The sequence below is a fragment of the Podarcis cretensis genome (assembly GCF_951804945.1).
Source record: "Podarcis cretensis genome assembly, chromosome: 7".
In the NCBI taxonomy this organism is placed as follows: Eukaryota; Metazoa; Chordata; class Lepidosauria; order Squamata; family Lacertidae; genus Podarcis; species Podarcis cretensis.
In genome coordinates this window covers 17,518,471-17,538,261 of record NC_137176.1, presented here as the reverse complement: position 1 = coordinate 17,538,261, position 19,791 = coordinate 17,518,471, and the positions used below count along the sequence as shown (strand labels likewise).

Here is a 19,791-nt window from a genome sequence, read left to right as displayed (position 1 = left end):
AAAAGCACATGCCAATAAATAAAATTTAGAAAGGGGCAAGATTAGACCTGGACTCACAAAACAATATGGTGTTTTTTTGAAATCAAGACTCCTTGGTAGGGCAGCCCTGCCCTCTGCCAACACCACTCCTATTCCTCCTCACCTGCTCTCCAGCAGCCGCTGCGAGCTGCCCAAGGGGGCAGACCAGCAGCAGTGACCATAGAGAGGCAAAAGGATGCTCTCTCGCAGCCACCAACATCGCTCGAGACAAGCACCAGCTCCTCCTCCCCCCCCCCCAAGATTGGCAGTGGTGGTACTGGCAGGGGAAATAGGGACATTCTGGGATCAAATCAGAAGCGGGGATGGCTTTTGTAATTCCAGGACTATCCTTGGAAAATAGTGACAACTGGTGTTTGGATACCATTCCCCAAAAGGCCCTGTCCTTTGTTTTCCAAGTGCATCTCAGATAATTGGAGGAGACATAGTGGGGCCTGTGGTGTTGATTTAAATACATAAGGCAGGTAGATACATCACTTAGGTGACATTTAAGTGGCAACTGTAGGATTCTCCCCTTCTTTCCTTTTGCTGAACTGATATGACAGCCTCCTGGGGAACAGGGAATGCCGGTACTCAGTACATGCACCCATAAAAACTGAGCACTGTCAAAATTGTTGATGTAATAAAGCAAATTTATTCAAGATGAAGCAGAAATATCAAAGGAGTTTAGCTGAATGTCATCAAGCTTGATGTTAGAGTTTTTAACCAGATGGGGTTGGACTGTCCTCACTTTTGAGTCGGCTGAGGCTGCTGAGAGTTGGGGGTCCAACACCATTTGAAGGCCCACAGATTATCCACCCTTGATTTAAAGTGTACGGTCTTCAAACAAAAACATCTTGGAGGTCCCGGGCCACAGAGAGGTTAGGCTAGCCTCAACCAGAGCCAGGGCTTTTCGGCTGTGGCTCCGATCTGGTAGAACACTCTGTCACAAGAGACTAAGGCCTTGCGGGACTTGACATCTTTTTGCAGGGCCTGCAAGACAGAGCTGTTCCACCAGGCCTTGGGCCAAGGCACAGTCTGACCCCCTCCTTTGGTAATTCTTCACAGAACTCTAGCCCAATGGTTGTCATTAATTTGATTTGAACTGATTTTATAATGAATTGATTTTATAATGATGTATTATTTTACTGTTGTTAGCCGCTCTGAGCCTGGCTTCAGATGGGGACAGCGGGATATAAATATTTTTTTTTTTCATTATTATTATTATTATTAACTATTCTAGCCTCATTGCTTCCTGTCTACTATTGTGGTAATAACAGCAACAGGAAAGCTTGCTTACAGTTAACAGGTTGTTGCAGGCAAAAGTCAATTTGCATGCCAGCATTCACATTCCCAGAGCCAAGAGGCATGGACACCTCTCCTGATCCTCTTCCTCCAAGCACATATGGCTGGTCCGAAACCAAATTGCCAACAACAAAGAAAGGAAGGATTTTGATTTCTCTCTGGATTGACATTTGAATTGGAAATGGGAGTCTGTGTCCAAAAATGAGGTGTCAGGGTCTGCCTGTCACAAAGTCATGCCAAAGTCATGTCAAGGAAGTGCAAGCCCAAGCCAATCAGAGACAAAAGGCAGGTATCCATTCCCAGAGGGACAGCCCTATTAGTCTGTTTTAGCAAAAACGGCATAGGGTCTTGTGGCACCTTATTATAGCGTAGACATTTGTGAACTAGAGACAACTTCAAGAGATGGAGGAAGTAGTGTCTGCTTCTGTAGGAATGCAGATTCAAGATGAGAGTAATTTCATGTTGCTTGAAGAGTTGACTTTTGTGAGAGATCTTCATTATAGGATGCACTCCCAGGTCCAGTACAAATTTAAATATTTGTTTTGTTTGGAACATTTGGTGGCCTGCAAATTATAACAAAATGAGTACTACCAAAAGGAACTGGAAGTGTAAGCGTAAGCGTAAGCGTAAGAAAAAAAGAGGCAACACATCTATTTATCTGAAATTCCCTGAGGAAGGATCAGTAGGGCCCAAAATGTGTTGAATCAATAAACATATATTTTGTCTACCTCACCGTTCCCCCCCCCCTCTAATCTCCAGTTCTATAAACTGTATAAATGATGTTGTTGATAATTTTTTACCCCACATTTTCCTCCAAAGATCTCAGAGTGGCGCTTGTGGTTCTCCCTCTCCCCATTTTATCCTTACAGCAACTCTGTGGGATGAGTTATTTAGGCTGAAAGATGTGACTGTCCCAGTGAGCTCCAGTGTGAGTAAGGATTTGAACCCACACCTCCAAGATCCTAGTATGATATTTTTAGTACTCTGGGAGCTGGACAATTGGCAGTATAAACAAAGCAGGAGAGGCACTTTATAGAACGCTGGAGTTCTTGCCCTAAAATTTCATTTGGTAGACCAGCTGGCAAATTGGTTTCAGGGTGAACAGCCTGTAAGCAAATTGGCTTGTAGAGGAGAAAATATATGATGTTAGGTAATGTGCTAATGGAATCATATACATGTCTACTTGGAAGGAAGCCCCATTGAGCAAAATGAGACTTCTCAGCGAGTGTGTACAGGATTGCAGCATTAAATGGTTTCACTCTATTAATTTTTAAACATTTAAATAAAGAAACAGCTGAAAGTGAGAGTATACAAATAGGGGGTAGGGGAACATGCTTAAGATTTTGTATATAATACAGCATATTATTACCCTTCTTTTGCACACAGCCTTTAGGGTTGCCAGATCAACTGGAGACCCTATATAATAATAATAATAATAATAATAATAATAATAAGAAGAAGAAGAAGAAGAAGAAGAAGAAGAAGAAGAAGAAGCCACCCATCTGACTGGGTTGCCCCATCCACTTTGGGCGGCTCACAACAAAATATTAAAAACACAGTAAAACACTTTTTCACCATTGGTGACTCAGCAGAAAATTGTCAAGCTACCTTCCAGCTATTCTTTCCTCAGTCCTTCTGTTTGCCCTCCTCACTCATTTGCCCCCATTTTATTTTAACAATATTATTATTAATATTAAAGATTATGGGTCGAACAAACTCTTCCATTCCATGCCTAGAACAGACTTGTTGTAATCAATTGCATCATCATTGCACCATTAACTTTAGTCCAATTGATGTCTGTGTGCCCTCTTGCATTATGAATAAGTCTAGGTCCAAGAGTTGCAATATGAAGTGCATTTCATCTGTGATAACTGAGTTCAGTGTTTACTAGAATGAGCCTAATACTTAGCTTCTTCTAAGCAGGTTGTGGAGCTGTTTGGTTGTGTTGTGTTGTGTTTTTCTGTGGTACTGAAATGTTTCCATGTGGAGGTGAACATGAAGAACTCTAGTGGGGTGGTGAATGCTACCCTCTGTGAGGGAGCCTTCCCAGACCCGCTGAAAGAGGCGGTTATTAAGCCGCTTCTTAAAAACCCATCTTTAGATGCGGCCACAATGGCCAACTATCGTCCAGTCTCAAATCTTCCTTTCTTGGGCATGGTGATTGAGCACAATTCAAAGTGTTGGTGCTGACTTTTAAAGCCCTAAACGGCCTCGGTCCAGTATACCTGAAGGAGCATCTCCACCCCCATCGTTCTGCCTGGATGCTGAGGTCCAGTGCCGAGGGCCTTCTAACAGTTCCCTCATTGCGAGAAGCAAAGCTACAGGGAACCAGGCAGAGGGCCTTCTTGGTAGTGGCGCCCGCTCTGTGGAACGCCCTCCCACGAGATGTCAAAGCGATAAACAACTACCTGACATTCAGAAGACATCTTAAGGCAGCCCTGTTCAGGGAAGTTTTTAACGTGTGATATTTTACTGTATTTTTGGTTTCCATGGAAGCCGCCCAGAGTGGCTGGGGAGGCCCAGCCAGATGGGCGGGGTATAAATAAATTATTATTATTATTATTATTATTATTATTATTATTATTATTATTATTGTATATCCCCAAACAAGTCTTTCCATGATTTCTTCAGTGATGAGAGAAATTTTGTTTGACTAGACTAAGGTATTTTTAACAGTGATATATAGCATTAGCAACCTGAAGTGCTGACTCTTGGCAAGTCTAAAAGCCTGGCTTTTATAGGGCGGTGAAATAATCTACAGGCATCTGAGCAGCAGCCCAGAAAAGACATGTATCATCCACCTTCAAGCAGTATCTACTTTTTTTTAGATACTGTTACAGAGATTAACAGTTCAGTCCTGTGTACTGTATATTTACTCAGAAGTAAAGTAGGCCCATTATGTTCAATTGGGGTTATTTTGTCTGTCATATATTGCATGCTTACCCTTGAATCAACCCCACTGAACACAGCAAGAATTCCTTCTGAGTCAACATGCTCTGCAGATCTCTGAATCATTATTCTTGCTTTATGATTCAAATATTTTATTTCCTGGTGCATAGTTGGAATGGCAGTACATTTGTCAAACGTCTCCATGGCTTTTGTTTCACATGTCGTTTTCATTCACAGAATTGCAGAATTGTTGGAAGGGATCCCGGGGGTCGTTTTGTCTAACCCCCTGCAATGCAGGAATCTCAACTAATATTGTAAACTGCCATGTGATCCTCGGATGAAGCGCGGTGTAGAAATTTTAATAATAATAATAATAATAATAATAATAATAATAATAATAATGGCACAGTCATAGTGAAGTTATTTTTTGCAAAAAAAAAAAAAATCATTTCCAAACTAGGAAAGACTTGTTGAATTTCTATCTACTATACCACAGTTAGGGACGTGGGTGGCGCTATGGGTTAAACCACAGAGCCTAGGGCTTGCTGATCAGAAGGTCAGCGGTTCGAATCCCCGCAACGGGGTGAGCTCCCGTTGCCTGGTCCCAGCTCCTGCCAACCTAGCAGTTCGAAAGTATGTCAAAGTGCAAGTATATAAATAGGTACCACTCCGGCGGGAAGGAAAACGGCTTTTCCGTGTGCTGCTCTGGTTCGCCAGAAGCGGCTTAGTCATGCTGGCCACATGACCCGGAAGCTGTATGCTGGATCCCTAGGCCAATAAAGCGAGATGAGCGCCGCAACCCCAGAGTCGGCCACGACTGGACCTAATGGTCAGGGGTCCCTTGACCTTGACCTTTTATACCACAGTTAAAGGCACAAGAACCCTGAACCCTAAACCAAAGCCTAGGTTGACCCATTAAACACAACAAGACTTGGTCTGGGTAGACATACTTGCTCAGAGGTAAGACCCACTGAGTTTTGTAGGTCTTACTCCCAGGTAAGTAGGCATAAGATTGCAAGTTAAGGGATTTATGTGTGCCTCTGTTTTGCCCTTACACCTCTTCCTGTCTTGTATGCCTGCTGCCTTTCTCTTTGCCTGAGAGTCCCACTCTGTGTGTTTGTATTTCCCTTTACTTTTTCGCAACAGCTTAACCTTCTTCCTTTCCTCTCCCTTCTTCCCACATGTCACAATTCCTGGGAATCTTCAGAGCAGCACCCGCTCACTCCTTTCGCTCCTTTTGCACATCAATGGCTCATTTAACTGTTGTCCTGTGCTATACCCCTCCTCCATGTGCAGGGATGCATGTTTAGTTTACATTTCAACAAACTTTGGAGGGGGTGTGTGCAAAGTTAAACAGTTAAATACCCCTGCGTACATTGGGGTTTCCCCAGGAATGCTGTTTTGTTTTTGAATGGTCCTTTTTCACCTCCAAAGCAATAGTTCAGCATCAGGGTGACAATTACCTAAATGGAACCTCCACATGATGGTGTGCATTTTGGGAGAAAAAGTTAGAGGAAAGTTTTGGAATAAAAACCTATGGGTACTAGATGTGGGAAGGGCAAGATTGCTTATACAGCTCTCCTCTTTATGCATGGGAGCTAGTCTAGGAACGCAGTGTAGGCACAGAAGCCAATTTCCATGTCACCTTTCCTTGTGGGATCAGAACTCTCCCCTAAATCAGAAAGCACCCAAAACTGTATGAAGCCAAAGGCATGAGCTGATGCAACTGGCGATCTTTTCTCCATACACTGACTTCCTGGAAGAGTGCAAGAGGGGGGAAATAGACCACAGTGTTTGAGTCAGAACGTCATCCGTTAATAAAGCTAAAGGGATTTATTAAGCAAAAGAACAAGGAGCGTCTAGTGGGAGACTGCTAAGTCTAGGACCTACATTTCCCAGGAGCTCCTGGTGTGACCCATGACTGACCTTGAGAAGGGAGCAGCCCTTCCAGATGTAGAGAGCCTGAAGAATTACGTAGGGAAATGTAGGCAGAGGCTGAATGTGGTTTGCTGTCTGGGATAAGAGTAAGCACTGCAATATTGTTGTTCAGACTGTGCTAGGAAGACCTATGCTATTGAATTGGCAGGCAGAGCAACCTGTTTGTAGACTCATGCTTTACACTGTTTTTTCATGTACCTTTTACAGTTTGGGTGTCTGTAGGCTTCCTTGTTTTTTACCTACCTCTATTAAGACCGTCTGTTTGCTAGCCATGTCTCATAGAGGCTGCAGGGATAGTACAGAGCTTGCTAATACAAATTTAATAAATAATGATACTGAACTGCCTTCAGCAGTTGTCTCCTGTCCTGTAGCTAAGCAAGCATGCTACTGAATCATACTCTTATTAACAGAAATTAAATAGGAACAATATGTGATATTGGTTGCAAGGATTTGGAGAGCTCACAGGCAGGAGTAACCAGAACCACATGGTGAAATGGACTAGATGCAAAGGATATGGAGGAGTTTTAATTACGAGTCAAGGTCAGTTGTGATCATCAAGGTGTGGCTGTTAGGGCAATGCTATTGTCTTATAATGGGTAGATATGGCTGTGCCTTCTACAGGTTCACATCCACTTGAGGTTCCTAGAGCCAAGGATCCAGATTACACCTTGGCCCTAGGAATACAGATTGGGTGCTAAATATTTGGTTCTGTCTGGGTGGGTGTTTGCCTGGGATGAGAGGAGAAAAAAAGAGGCTGAGGTAGGGAAAGAAACATGAGTTGTGTAGAGGGGTTTTAAGCAGCCTTGAGATGCTGCAAGAATATCCTGTTACTTAAGGGAAGTGATACTTCTTTAAAGGCTATCATTAACTCTCTAGGTGACTGCTGTTCTTCTTCCCTCACTTCCCTGATCAATGTACATTACAAATATCTTCAGTCTTTTCCCTTAATGAGTGAAATAACACTCTAAAAGGCTGTCCATAAGTCCCCTATGAGTCTGAGAAGTGCAAAGTAATATAATAACTGTACATTGTTGTTAATTTAACCCTAAACAGGTAAGTCACACCAAAAAAAGCATTGTTATCTTTCTAAGCATTTTCTTTTTCCTTCTTTTTCTTTGTTAGAGTTTTGAAGTGTTTATTGGAAGATTTGTTTCACAAGACAACCACCCTCTCCCCACCCCAAATCTCTGGTTTTAGGGGAGTAGAGCGTTTCCCCCAACCAATCTTCCCTCCATCTCCCCATGCGCTCTTTAGCAGAACTGGAATGGAATATTGGACCTTTCAGTACAAAATCTTGTCAAGCTCAGTATTCTGGAGCTTAGACTCTCTGCCCAACACTTTAGAAAAGGGGGGAGGGGAGAGGAGAAAGAGAAAACCACCCCCACAAGGCTAAACAAGTGTCGGTGCTTGTGTGAAAGTGTGTGTGAGATAGTTAATATTGTGTGTTATTAGAAAGTAACCTCACCTGGAGTTAAGTGTATATACTGTTAACACTGGAATGAGAATATGATTTGATCTTTTCCAAATTTTTGCATGCTGATTCTTGAAATTAGGGAACCAATGTTTCTTTATATTTGAGTACAGTTTGACACCATTTTAAATCAAGATGAGGAACCGAATCTTTTAAAACCACTGATTTCAAAGCTGGACTGATTTGTGTGTGTGTTTTGTTCCTACAAATTCCTGAACAGTGCTGGGTGGGAGTCAGCAAGTACAAAATGATAACCTGTTCCACTGATTTCATGCAGAAGGATTCTAGCGTAACCATTTCCCTGACAAGCTTGCTTTCCACGTGTCGAAAAGTGCCTTCTCTTAGGGGACCGCATTCCATACCATGAACCCCTCTTGTGTTGGGCACCTTATCTTCAGTTTGTGATAACTAAGCTATAGCTAACTAACCCTGCGATGAATGGTGTTGTAGACTTGGATAAATAATTGCAAAGATGGCTTGAAGTAGTGTAAGGTAAAGGACACCTGGACTGTTAAGTCCAGTCAAAAGCGACTAAGGTGTTGCGGCACTCACCAAGGGAGCCGGCGTTTGTCCAAAGACCGTTTTCCAGGTCATGTGGTCAGCATGTCTTAACCGCTACTGGCACACAGAGGACTGTGACGAGTGCCAGAGCACACAGAAACACTGTTTACCTTCTCGCCGCAGCAGTACCTATTTATCTACTTGCACTGGTGTGCTTTCGAACTGCTAGGTTGTCAGGAGCTGGGCCAGAGCAATGGGAGCTCACCCCGTCATGGGGATTTGAACTGCCAAGCTTCTGATCAGCAAGCCCAAGAGGTTCAGTGGTTTAGACCACATACGCAGTGATAGTGCCATAGTTCAGCATTCAACGTGCCTCCTAGAATGTTGTTGCTCTTCCAAGACTTTGAATTACAGTTTCCACAGGTGGGAAGAACAGCCTGTGTGGAAGTCTGGTCTACATCTGCCTGTTTTCATAAATGGCGAGCTCTTCAGTATCATTGGTGTTGATGTCTAAACAGTGCACTTCTAAACACTCATACTGGTACAAGGCAGACAACCCAGTGACCATCAAATTGAGCAGTCTTCATAATTATTAACAAGATGCCCCATATTTCTTTCCTGCACCATCAAGCTAGGAAGCAAGCCAGGTACCGAATGCTGGAGCCATCACCAAACACACAACTTTGTCAGTTGCAGAGGGATCATTTTAAAAAGGATAGCCAGCCACATTCACAGCACGACCACTACATTAGCAGAGATTGTTTGCCTTTTTAATAAAATGCATTACTGAGCATTTGTCAACACACTAGTATTACTGCATGATGCTTAACAGACCACAATTAGCACAAATAGTTATACACCGTTAACCTGCGAGTAGATTTGTATTATCAGTTCCTTTAGGATTCCACATGCTTCTTTGATTGCCCCAGACTATAGAAATGTTGTCTTTGTCCATGAAGTTTTCTTGGCAGGGATACTGGAGTGGCTTGCCGGTTCCTCCTCCAGGTGGATCACGTTTGGTCAAAACTCTTCACTATGACCTGTCCATTTGGGTGCCCTGCTCCGCATAGTTCATAGCTTCTCTGAGTTATTCAAGCCCCTTCGCCACGGCAAGGAAGTGATCCATGAAGGGGATCACATGGTGCTGGAGGAGACTCTTGAGAGTCCCATGGACTGCAAGAAGATCAAACTGATCCATTCTTAAGGAAATCAACCCTGAGTGCTCACTGGAAGGACAGATCCTGAAGCTGAGACTCTAATACTTTGGCCACCTCATGAGAAGAGAAGACTCCCTGGAAAAGACCTTGATGTTGGGAAAGATGGAGGGCACAAAGAGAAGGGGACGACAGAGGACGAGATGGTTGGACAGTGTTCTCGAAGCTACCAGCATGAGTTTGACCAAACTGCGGGAGGCAGTGGAAGACAGGAGTGCCTGGCGTGCTGTTCCATGGGGTCACGAAGAGTCGGACACGACTAAACGACTAAACAACAATAACATGGAAATGTTAGTCCCTCTCAGAAGCACCTATTTCTCTAGCCCTTACCGAGTTCCACACACTAGCTTTATGTTTTTAGAACACCTATAATGCACCGTTTGGTCCCGGGGCAAGGTTCATACAGAATCTATAGAACAAATTTAAACATACAGCATAAGAACTTCAACTAAAATAATTTTTTGAAACTATAGTGACCCATTACGTAGAAAACAAGGATTTTAATCTTGCTTTTCAGCCAGAAAGGCTTCCAAAACAACTTACATCAGATCCTTTTTTTAAAGAAAAGCTACTGCTTGCTTGGAGTCCTGCACCACACTTAAAGGAAAAAGGGATGAGAAGGGAAGAAGAAAAGAAATCTGTCCACCAATTCTTGCAATTTAAGTTACACAGTAGTTCTTATAATGGCCAGCTGGAATGGAAGCAATTCAGGGAGAGAAGGAGCTGATCGATCTGCAGAGCTGATAGGGTAGCTTCTTATCTATCCCTCTAGCATGATGGAATGGGTTGTGGCCAGTTGATATTTGAAGGAGACAAGGATCGTCCAAAAACAGCTGCTCTCTCCACTGAGCAGATGAATAGCCCTGCTTCCCTTCTCTTCCTTGGCTGCAGCCAGGTGGAATGGATGCTGCCAGGTCAATTTTAAATGAACCGCTATAGACGGATGTCAAATGACCAAATCCCTTCGGGGAACGAAAGAGAAAAAGGTAGCTCTTTCACTTTGCTGGAGTTACCATACAATTTGAAGGAGAAGACAGAAGAAGAAGAAGAAGAAGAAGAAGAAGAAGAAGAAGAAGAAGAAGAAGAAGAAGAAGGGCTACCGCTGCAGTGTATATTATTAAAAGTGCACCACTTCTTGTAATTTATTTTGGAATGTATCGAAAAATGGACATTTGGATTTTGTTCCCAGCTGCCAAAATAATGCATGCTCTCGAGAAAGCTATCTAGCCTGAAAATGTCTAGCTTAGAGATAGGTGTGCCAGTGTGCATCTCCTAATTGACAGCCGGGTCAGAGGTTAGCACAACGCTGGAACAGTTAATGCATCTGTGGGCTCTTTATTTGTGTTGTTTTAGGATACAATCTGACACTTTGATTCATTTGGACCATGACTGGGGATATCATGATCTTCATAAAAACCAATGAGTCTTGCTCCACAGGACGATTCGGATGCTAATTATTCTCATTAATTTGTAATGAGTGTTTATTCTATTCATCGTGGAGCTTATTATATTTTAATGAGCGTTGCAACTGCCCTGTGGTGAAAAACTCCCCAATGTCTCTGTATATGTGCATAAGTGGGTGGCATTTAAAATTATGGGAATTTATCCAAAGGGTGACTTGTGCGAATAAGGCTGATGTCGTCAAAAGTATTTGTGCTCACAGTTACTTCTATTTTTTTTTAATAAATGCCATTTTAAAGCAATGTATTCTAAACAACAACAACCCCTTTAAGTCTGTTTACGAATGGCATAAACATGCAAGTTGAAGATAGCCTGAGGGCTTCATTAATTTGAGATTTCATTGTGATCATGATAGGTGCACCCAAGTGTTTGTAGAATATTTGCATCGTTATTTTTTCTCTCCACATGTGTAAGAATGTCCTCTTCTGGAATACAATATAAGTTTCCTCATTGCTCAGGTTACCAGGCTTTAGGTACTGAGAAGCTAAATGGGCACAAATTTATGCATAAAATCCTCAGCATATACTGGCCCTTTCTTTTGAGTAGCCTGGTTTAGCTATCATGGCCAAACCATTGTTGATTGGTAACCTGGGGGTTTGAGCACTTTTCTCTCCATACAGAATTCCTCCCTCCTTTTCCCATTTTGTTAAAGCCTTGGTTTGCCAGAGTCTCCAAGTTGGTTAAACGATAGTTATTGCTACTGACAAGGAACCCCTCCTAATCCACTTTAGTCTGTGGATTAAATTTAAAATTGTTTGCTTGATTCACATGGCACAGCAAGTTATGGTTTGAGCAAATCAGGAAAGGGAGGAGGGTGTGCATGAATACTTTGTGCTCATGATGGTCTGAACTGTACCTGCCTGAGGTGCAGAGTGCATGTGTGAATGTGTCAGAGAGATGGCAGGAGAGAGGAGGGCAATGTGGGAGAACAGCCTTGGTTTGATATGTTTTGGAGCCATATAATACATAACACTTCCTGTTCAAATGCTGTAATGTTGATATTTTTTTTTTGGGGGGGGGAATGGCTGCATATTGTTTCTTGCGAATTTCCTCACCCTTTAATTTTATTAAAATTCCTCTGCCCCACAACACTTCTCTATGGTTTGTTGTTTTATTGAAACACTGATATTTCTCCTTCTTTCATTATGCATTAGTGATAAAGAAGAGGCTTTGGAATATGGTCAATAGGAAATGTCCTCAATTTAAAAGCTCCCTACATTGGCAATTTTTCCTGATCTGGAAAATTCAGTAGGTCTCATAATTAGCAAGGCTGATTAAGTACATCATGCAGAAATTGCAAATTAAGCCTATCCTTCACATTGAATATGAAATACAGTTACACAGATTTATTTTATGCCATAATGTGAAATGAATAACATCTATATGCAGCTCTTAAAAACTTCAGCTTCATCCAGGATGAACAACAATCATCAAGGGGGGAAAATACAGTGACATCTAGAGACCACTGAGTGAAATCAACAATAATATTTTGGTATAATTGAATTGTGTGTGTCCCAAAATGGCATGAAAAAAGTACTCAAGCTGCTAAGCTAAACATTTACATCACTCAGTGGTTTATTGAAGTTTACCACAGTGTCTCCCATTGATCTTCACTGCAATAAAATATTCTTTTGCATGGGCCAACATAGTAGCAAAAGAGTGATTATATCATATTCAGAACTCTAAAAATATATTGAAACTCATAACAGGACATTCCCTACGCTGATCCAAAGTGGAATTACTTAAATAAATTGAATTTATTTATTTATTTATTTATTTATTTATTTATTTATGTCATCTTAAAAAAAATTAGTATCAAGGTATTAGAAGAATCCTCCTCTTCTTTTCTATGTGACAAATGAATGACTGGCAGAAGTGTGGATTGCACCTGTAGGATATTTATTTATTGAATTTGTATCCCTCCCTTCTTCCTGAAGGAGCACAGGAATGCAAACACTATTATTATTATTATTATTATTATTATTATTATTATTTACAAAATCTAAATCCATTAAAACATTATTTTAAAAAGAAAACATTTCATTTAGAGAAAAACATCTAAAGACAGTCATTCTATCCAGTAATCTTGAGGTTGTCAGGCACAGTATTCTGCAGCTGCCAAATGCCTGGGTAAACAGGGATAATAATAATAATAATAATAATAATAATAATAATAATAATAATAATAAAATTTATTTATATCCCGCCCTCCCCAGCCGAAGCCGGGCTCAGGGCGGCTAACAACACTAAAACAGAACAACATTATAAAACATTATAAAAATTAATTAAAATCAAAATTGATGGCAACCATAAACTAAAGTTTTGTAAAGATTGCCAAAGGAGGGAGTCAGGCTGCGCCCTGACCAAAGGCCAGGTGGAACAGCTCTGTCTTGCAGGCCCTGCGGAAAGATGTCAAGTCCTGCAGGGCCCTTGTCTCTTGTGACAGAGCGTTCCACCAGGTTGGAGCCGCAGCCGAATGTTTTCAAATTACTCCCAAAATTGAATAATAAAGAAGACAGGCACATCTCACTAGGGGTGGCATTCTACAACCGGGGAACTACCACCAAAAAGGCACTGTCACAGGTGAGCGGCAACTGGGTAGCCCTTGGTGTTGGTGCCACAAACAACATCTATAAACCTGCTTATCTACCTGTCAAGCAGCTTTCAATGATAGTCTTTTCTAGGGGGGTGGGGAAAATAGGGCACCATGTGCCATCTATTTCATGTTTTTATGTTGCCAGTGTGGCACCCACAGATGCACATGTGCCCACAGAGGCTTTCTGTGGCGCCCACAAGCGCTCTTCTCTCTGCTTCCCTTGTCGAAATCAGATGTGAAATAAGCATTCTGTTGTATTGAATGGCATAGGTTGCTGCAGTGTGTGTTTGGTGCCCACAACCATTTCTCCAGAGCATAAATGTGCCTGTACACTTAACAAGGTTGAAGATGATTCTGAACACTTTGTTTTCCCCGAGCATTCCTTGATCATTGATTATGGGTTGGTGTGTTTAATAGTGGCTGGTGCATTGGGTCATTGGAGGAGGGAAAATAGCATTCTTTTATTTTATTGTGCTGTTTTATGTTTTCTTCTTCATTGTATGGTTTGATCCTTTGGTAACACTGCTTTGAATTTATAAAATATGCCACTTAATTTTCTGTGACTCTGCAGTTTTTGAGGGCATTTTTAGAGAGGAGAAGAGAGGGGAATTCTGTTGCGCAAGCAAAATGGGTACAGCCCTGAGTTTTAAAAATAAATAAATAAATAAATTCATGTAGCAGCAGTTTTGGGAGATCCCCGGCCACGCTGGGGCTAAATAGCCCAGGCCACTCCCCCCAAGCCAGCCGATTGGCAGGCCAGGGGATGACGTGGCCGGGGATTCCCTCAATCGTGTGGAGGCTGAGGGCCAGCCCCCGCCCCCGCGCATGTGGAGGGGGCGTGAAGCTTGCAGCTCCACCTCCTCTCAAGCTTGGAAGTGGCTTTCCAGAACAACTGTTTGACCTGCAGTTTGTGATTTTTAAGGTCTTCTCTTGTTCCTAGTGAAAGGATTTAAAGTTCCTTTCACTTCCATTCATGTGCTGTACACAAGCTAGCTGTTGGATTTTACCACATCAGGAATGGGAAACCGGTGTCCCTCCCTATGTTGGAGGACTCCATCTCCCATCAGTCCCAGCCAGCATGGCCAATGGTTATCAACGATGGGAGCTGTAGTCTAGCGTCATATGGAAGTCTACATGTTCTCCACCCTTTAGCTATGGAATGATGTCATTGAGATGATGTAATGAAAACTGAAAAATTAGGGCAGTGTAAATGATTGAACTCGCCTTTTCACAAGCTGTGCCAAAATAATTGCCCCCCCAACCCCCCAACCCCAGTTTTTGACACTGCTGAATATGTTCGTGAAAAACAGGACTATAAGCTAAGCTCTCACTTTATGGACAGTGTCGGTTCTTCATTTCAAATGGAAATTGGTTCCTCAAAGGTTTAATGCCATTCAGCTTGAGATGTCTCAAAAATAATGTTATCGAGTGATTCCCAAAGGCTGCATGAGTCTGGTATCCTAATGTTTATTCAGTCTGATACTCTCCAGTTTGTCATTTTTTCCAGCCCGGAAGGCCACGTAACTCTAATTGCCTACAGGCATGAGAGATTAGTTTCTTTCTTAGAAGCAAAATTAATAGGTATTTTGAAGTGCCTCCATTTTGTTTTAAAGCTTCCCTTGAAAGCACAGTGTGATGAGTTAGAGATTTCTTTTCAGGCACCTACCAATATATATCCCTTATTCTTTATTTTAAAGTGATATCTCTTTTTGCTGGGGTTGCTAAATCTGAGAGCAAATCATTTAGCTCTTTTATGTGAGGGAGCTCAGGCAAGCTGCAGCATTATTTTGGCTCTTGAAGGCCCCTTTACACAAAGTATTCCTTAGCTTATTTTATGTCCCACTTACTAAAATCTTAGTATGAAAAACTAAGTGAATAGCATACAGGTTTTCTCCTAAAATGGGAATGTTTTCAGAATGTTGCTCCCCCCCCCCCCCGCTGCTCTTAGGTGTGAGAGAAAACGGACTCCCCAAATTCTCTCTTTTCCAGTCCAGGAGTATTCAGTTCCTCCAGAGGAGACCCTCCGAATGTCCCTATTTTCCAGGGACAGTCCCAGATTTACAGAAGCTGTCCCAGTTTCTGATTTCATCTAAGGATGTCCCACCTTTCCTTAGGACATCCTTATTGGAGGGTATGGTAAGATGTCCCTATTTTCATCAGAGAAATGTTGGCGTTATGCGAGCCCTGAACCAAGGAGATAAGTAACTATACAACCTTTAGAAGACATCTAAAGACAGCCCTCTATAGGGAAGGGTTTTTTTTTAAAAAAAAAAAAAAGTTTGTTGTGTTTTTATATATGTTTCAAGCTCCCCAGAGTGGCTGGGGCAACTCTGTCCGTAAAGGTAAAGGTAAAGGTACCGGGACCCCTGACCATTAGGTCCAGTTGTGGCCGACTCTGGGGTTGCGGCGCACATCTTGCTTTATTGGCCAAGGGAGCCTGCATACAGCTTCCAGGTCATGTGGCCAGCATGACTAAGCTGCTTTTGGCGAACTAGAGCAGCACACGGAAATGTCATTTACCTTCCCGCTGGAGCAGTACCTATTAATCTACTTGCACTTTGACGTGCTTTCGAACTGCTAGGTGGGCAAGAGCAGGGATCGAGCAATGGGAGCTCACCCCATCACGGGGATTTGAACCGCCAACCTTCTGATCAGCAAGTCCTAGGCTCTGTGGTTTAACCCACAGCGCCACCCGCATCCGGTGTGTGTGTGTAGAATCAATAAAATTATTATTATGGAAGGGTAGGCTCTCCCCCAAAGAGGATAAAATAACACTCCCTCAATACACTCAGCATGGTTCCTTTCTGGGGCCGCACCAGGTTCCATTCCAAAGGGGAGTGACAAAATACTGACCCCCGATCAGTGGCACCCCCCGGGCCATGCTCTGCTTGCCACACACACCCCGGGACCCATGCCACTGCCCCTGGGATGCACGCCACGCCCCCTGGCTCCTATGCTGCCACAGGGAACAGGAAGGGGGGCTGGATAAGCATAGTCTATGTGGAATACCGCAGACTTCTTACAGTGGCTAGATTAAATGTCCTTGACTCTGCGATATTGTGGGGAAGGTACAGGGGAGTACCATATGCCCAGAGAACCTGTCATTGTGCTATTGGTGTGGTTGAGTCCACCGAACACATTCTCTTGACTTGCCCTTCTTATGCAGAGCTTAGACAAAACTTTATAGACCCACTCCTATGTCAACTTAGCTTCCTACCCGGAGAAAACCAGGTTTTACACTTGCTGAATAATGTCTCTAGAGCTATACCTTTCTTGGTGGCCAAATTTCTTTTTTTAGCCTTTAAGCATCGCAAGACCATAATTGACTGTATTGACATGGGGCAATCTGTTTAGCCCTTTTTGTGTTGGCTAAGCTCTAAAATCTTCCTGGATGTTTTAACTATGTATTGACAAATGTATTTGTATTTTTATTTCTTTTTTCTGACTGACGGTTGAATAAAAAGGTTGATGGTTTGATGGCATAGTCTATTGGTATTCTGCCACTGGCCACAGAGTGGCTTTGGGGAGTTGCTTGAAGAAGGCTTCCAGAAGGGAAGCAAGGAGAGCATTCACCCAATCTCTGCAGAGGTACTGTGTCTGGGCATGTCAGTTTCCCGCAATATTGCTCTGGGCTACTCCCTCCTTCCCTCTTTCTGAGGCTTATCTTTAGACTTCTAAGGAGATATTTTAAAGCAGTTCACAACCCACATTAAAACATCAAATAAAGCATCACAAAATAAAACATTACAGAAGAAGATTGAATATAAAATATACCTCCAAAGCAACACAATTAACAGAAAAATACAATATTCTCTTAAAGGTGTTTTTTTTTTTTTTTTAAGGCATTATGGAGGAGGTCAAGTATAAAATACAGTGGTACCTCGGTTTATGAACTGAAGTCCGTTCTTAAACCAAATCCGTTCTTAAACCAAGGCACGCTTTCCCTAATGAGGCCTTCCACTGTTCGGATTCCGTTTGTAGACCGAGGTAAAGTTCGCAAACCAGAACACTGCTTCCAGTTTTGCAGAATTCATAAACCGAATCATTCATAAACAGAACTGTTCTTAAACTGAGGTACCACTGTATACATTTAACGCAGCAAAATTTTCAAAAAAGTAGTACCATAAACATTTCAAAATAAAGCATAGCTAAAGGAAGTAAAATAGCCATTCCAATCTTGTTTTAAAATTGCTCTGAATTCTTCCACAAACTAAATTAGTAATGTCTTCATAGAAAACCTTGTCATTCATGCATTACTGAATAACTGTGTGTGTGTGTGTGTGTGTGTGTGTGTGTGTAAAGGCAGCTTATTCCTCCTTTGACTTCTCCACCACCAAATTAAAAATACCGTAATTCAGCCTCTTAGTAAAAAGGTTTATAGTAAAAGTTGATTGACTGAGAGGAAAGGAAGGTATTGTTTATAATCCATTTTTAATTGCTTGCTTGCAAGACATTTTGTGCAACTGCAGAAAATAATATGCATTCGTTAACATTTGTTGCCTGATGATGTCCTTGGAAGCATTGGTGTGATCTAGAGTTTCACGCATGCATGGAACTCCCACTGCTGGTTGTTGCAGATGGGAGTTGCAGGGTATATTTATGTGCCATTATTAATAATTGAAGGACACTGTGCACACTCCTTGGGGCCATAACATTAGTGGATCATGGCCACTATACTGAAGGAATGAAATAGGCACCAAAATTTAGGGATAGGTAAAGGTAAAGGTACCCCTGCCCGTACGGGCCAGTCTTGACAGACTCTGGGGTTGTGCGCCCATCTCACTTAAGAGGCCAGGGGCCAGCGCTGTCCGGAGACACTTCCGGGTTACGTGGCCAGCGTGACATCGCTGCTCTGGCCAGAGCCAGAGCCAGAGCCAGAGCCGCACACGGAAACGCTGTTTACCTTCCCGCTGGTAAGCAGTCCCTATTTATCTACTTGCACCCGGAGGTGCTTTCGAACTGCTAGGTTGGCAGGCGCTGGGACCGAGCAGCGGGAGCGCACCCCGCCGCAGGGATTCGAACCGCCGACCTTTCGATCGGCAAGTCCTAGGCGCTGAGGCTTTAACCCACAGCGCCACCTATTTAGGGATACGGAACTATAAATGCTGAAAAACCATTGCAGATGTGAAAATGGCTATTGTGGCCTTCTGCTTCGTCAATGGCTTCCAACCCCATAGAAATGTTCCCTGAACTTCTGAGCCCCTCTAGATGCTTTCACTTGATACTGCCTGCAGTTGAATGTTCAGGCCTCCCTGTGATACTCAGCATGTGTAGCAATTTTGACTCATACAGATGTATTTGTGTGTCGAGGTCCCCAAGCCACCCCAATAACTCACACATCACACATCAATTTTTGTTTAAGGTTTTTGGCATGATTTTGGCCACAACTTTATTGAAATACACACAAGTGAGTGGTTGCTTAGGCATTGGTTGCGACTACCTGTCCTTGCCCCAGGGACAGAAATGACTTCCGGATTCCAGTGGAAGCCAGTCAGGGAAACAAATATTCGGGAGAAATGAAGCTGGGCATCAGTCCCTCACTTCTCACCCGCATGCTCCTGGTGGCTTGCCCGGCCCAAGTCCGATGCCAGGGACTAGGACGAAAAGGATGGCAAGCCCCTGGATTCCTTTAACGGAATTCCCTCTCAGCACCACCATTGGAGGGGTAGGCACTTACCCCTCCACCAACCAATTTTAACCAATGCCTAACCGCCAACCTTACAAGTTGTGACGATTTGCTATGCAGTTGGCAAAAACCAATGGCACCAGCCAATCAGCCAAATGGACAAAATTCCTACCGGGCCCCTGCCCCAAAAGCAGATGACCCCATGACAGGCATAGCAAGGTCAAAGCAAACAACCCCCCCCCCCCCAATTCAGGGAGGGTGGGTGGGTGATCCGGTGCAAGCAGCCCAAGAGGACGGTCAGAGCTGGGAGTCCAGCATTTAAAAGCTCTGACCCCTCCCCCAAATTGGCAACAAGTTAATCTCCCCAGTGACCCAATTTGGCCAATCACTGCCTGAGTCCCGCCAAACATACAACCAGCAACAATGGGGTGGCCTGCAGGCCCCACCGCAACACGTGCTCTCTCTTAGGGAGAACACGTTTTATACCGTAATGAGGTTTAATTAAATAGTGAAAAACTCCACTGGCCACATCCAGGCAGATTTCTAAGTCTCTGTTGGTGACCCAGTTACTTTGACACATTGTCTTGGTATATTTAATCACAGTGTCCAAACTCAAGAGCGTTGTATGTGTGGGTCGTGTGTGCACACACACTCACACAGGGGTAAGTTTTCCTATTTACCTGATGAACTGGAAACTTAGTCATTGGGATCTAAGAAAACAGTGGCAAAATTGGTGGGGAGTTTTCATTCAAGGAGGACTGAGAGAATAAGGAAG

At 43.0% G+C, this 19,791-nt stretch overlaps 1 protein-coding gene across 6 annotated transcripts in view; it reads left to right on the top strand.

Annotated features, from left to right (window-relative positions):
• CDH18 (cadherin 18) overlaps positions 1-19,791 on the top strand; it is a 639,311-nt gene that overhangs the window by 343,220 nt on the left and 276,300 nt on the right. The gene's annotated exons all lie outside the window — the stretch shown is intronic.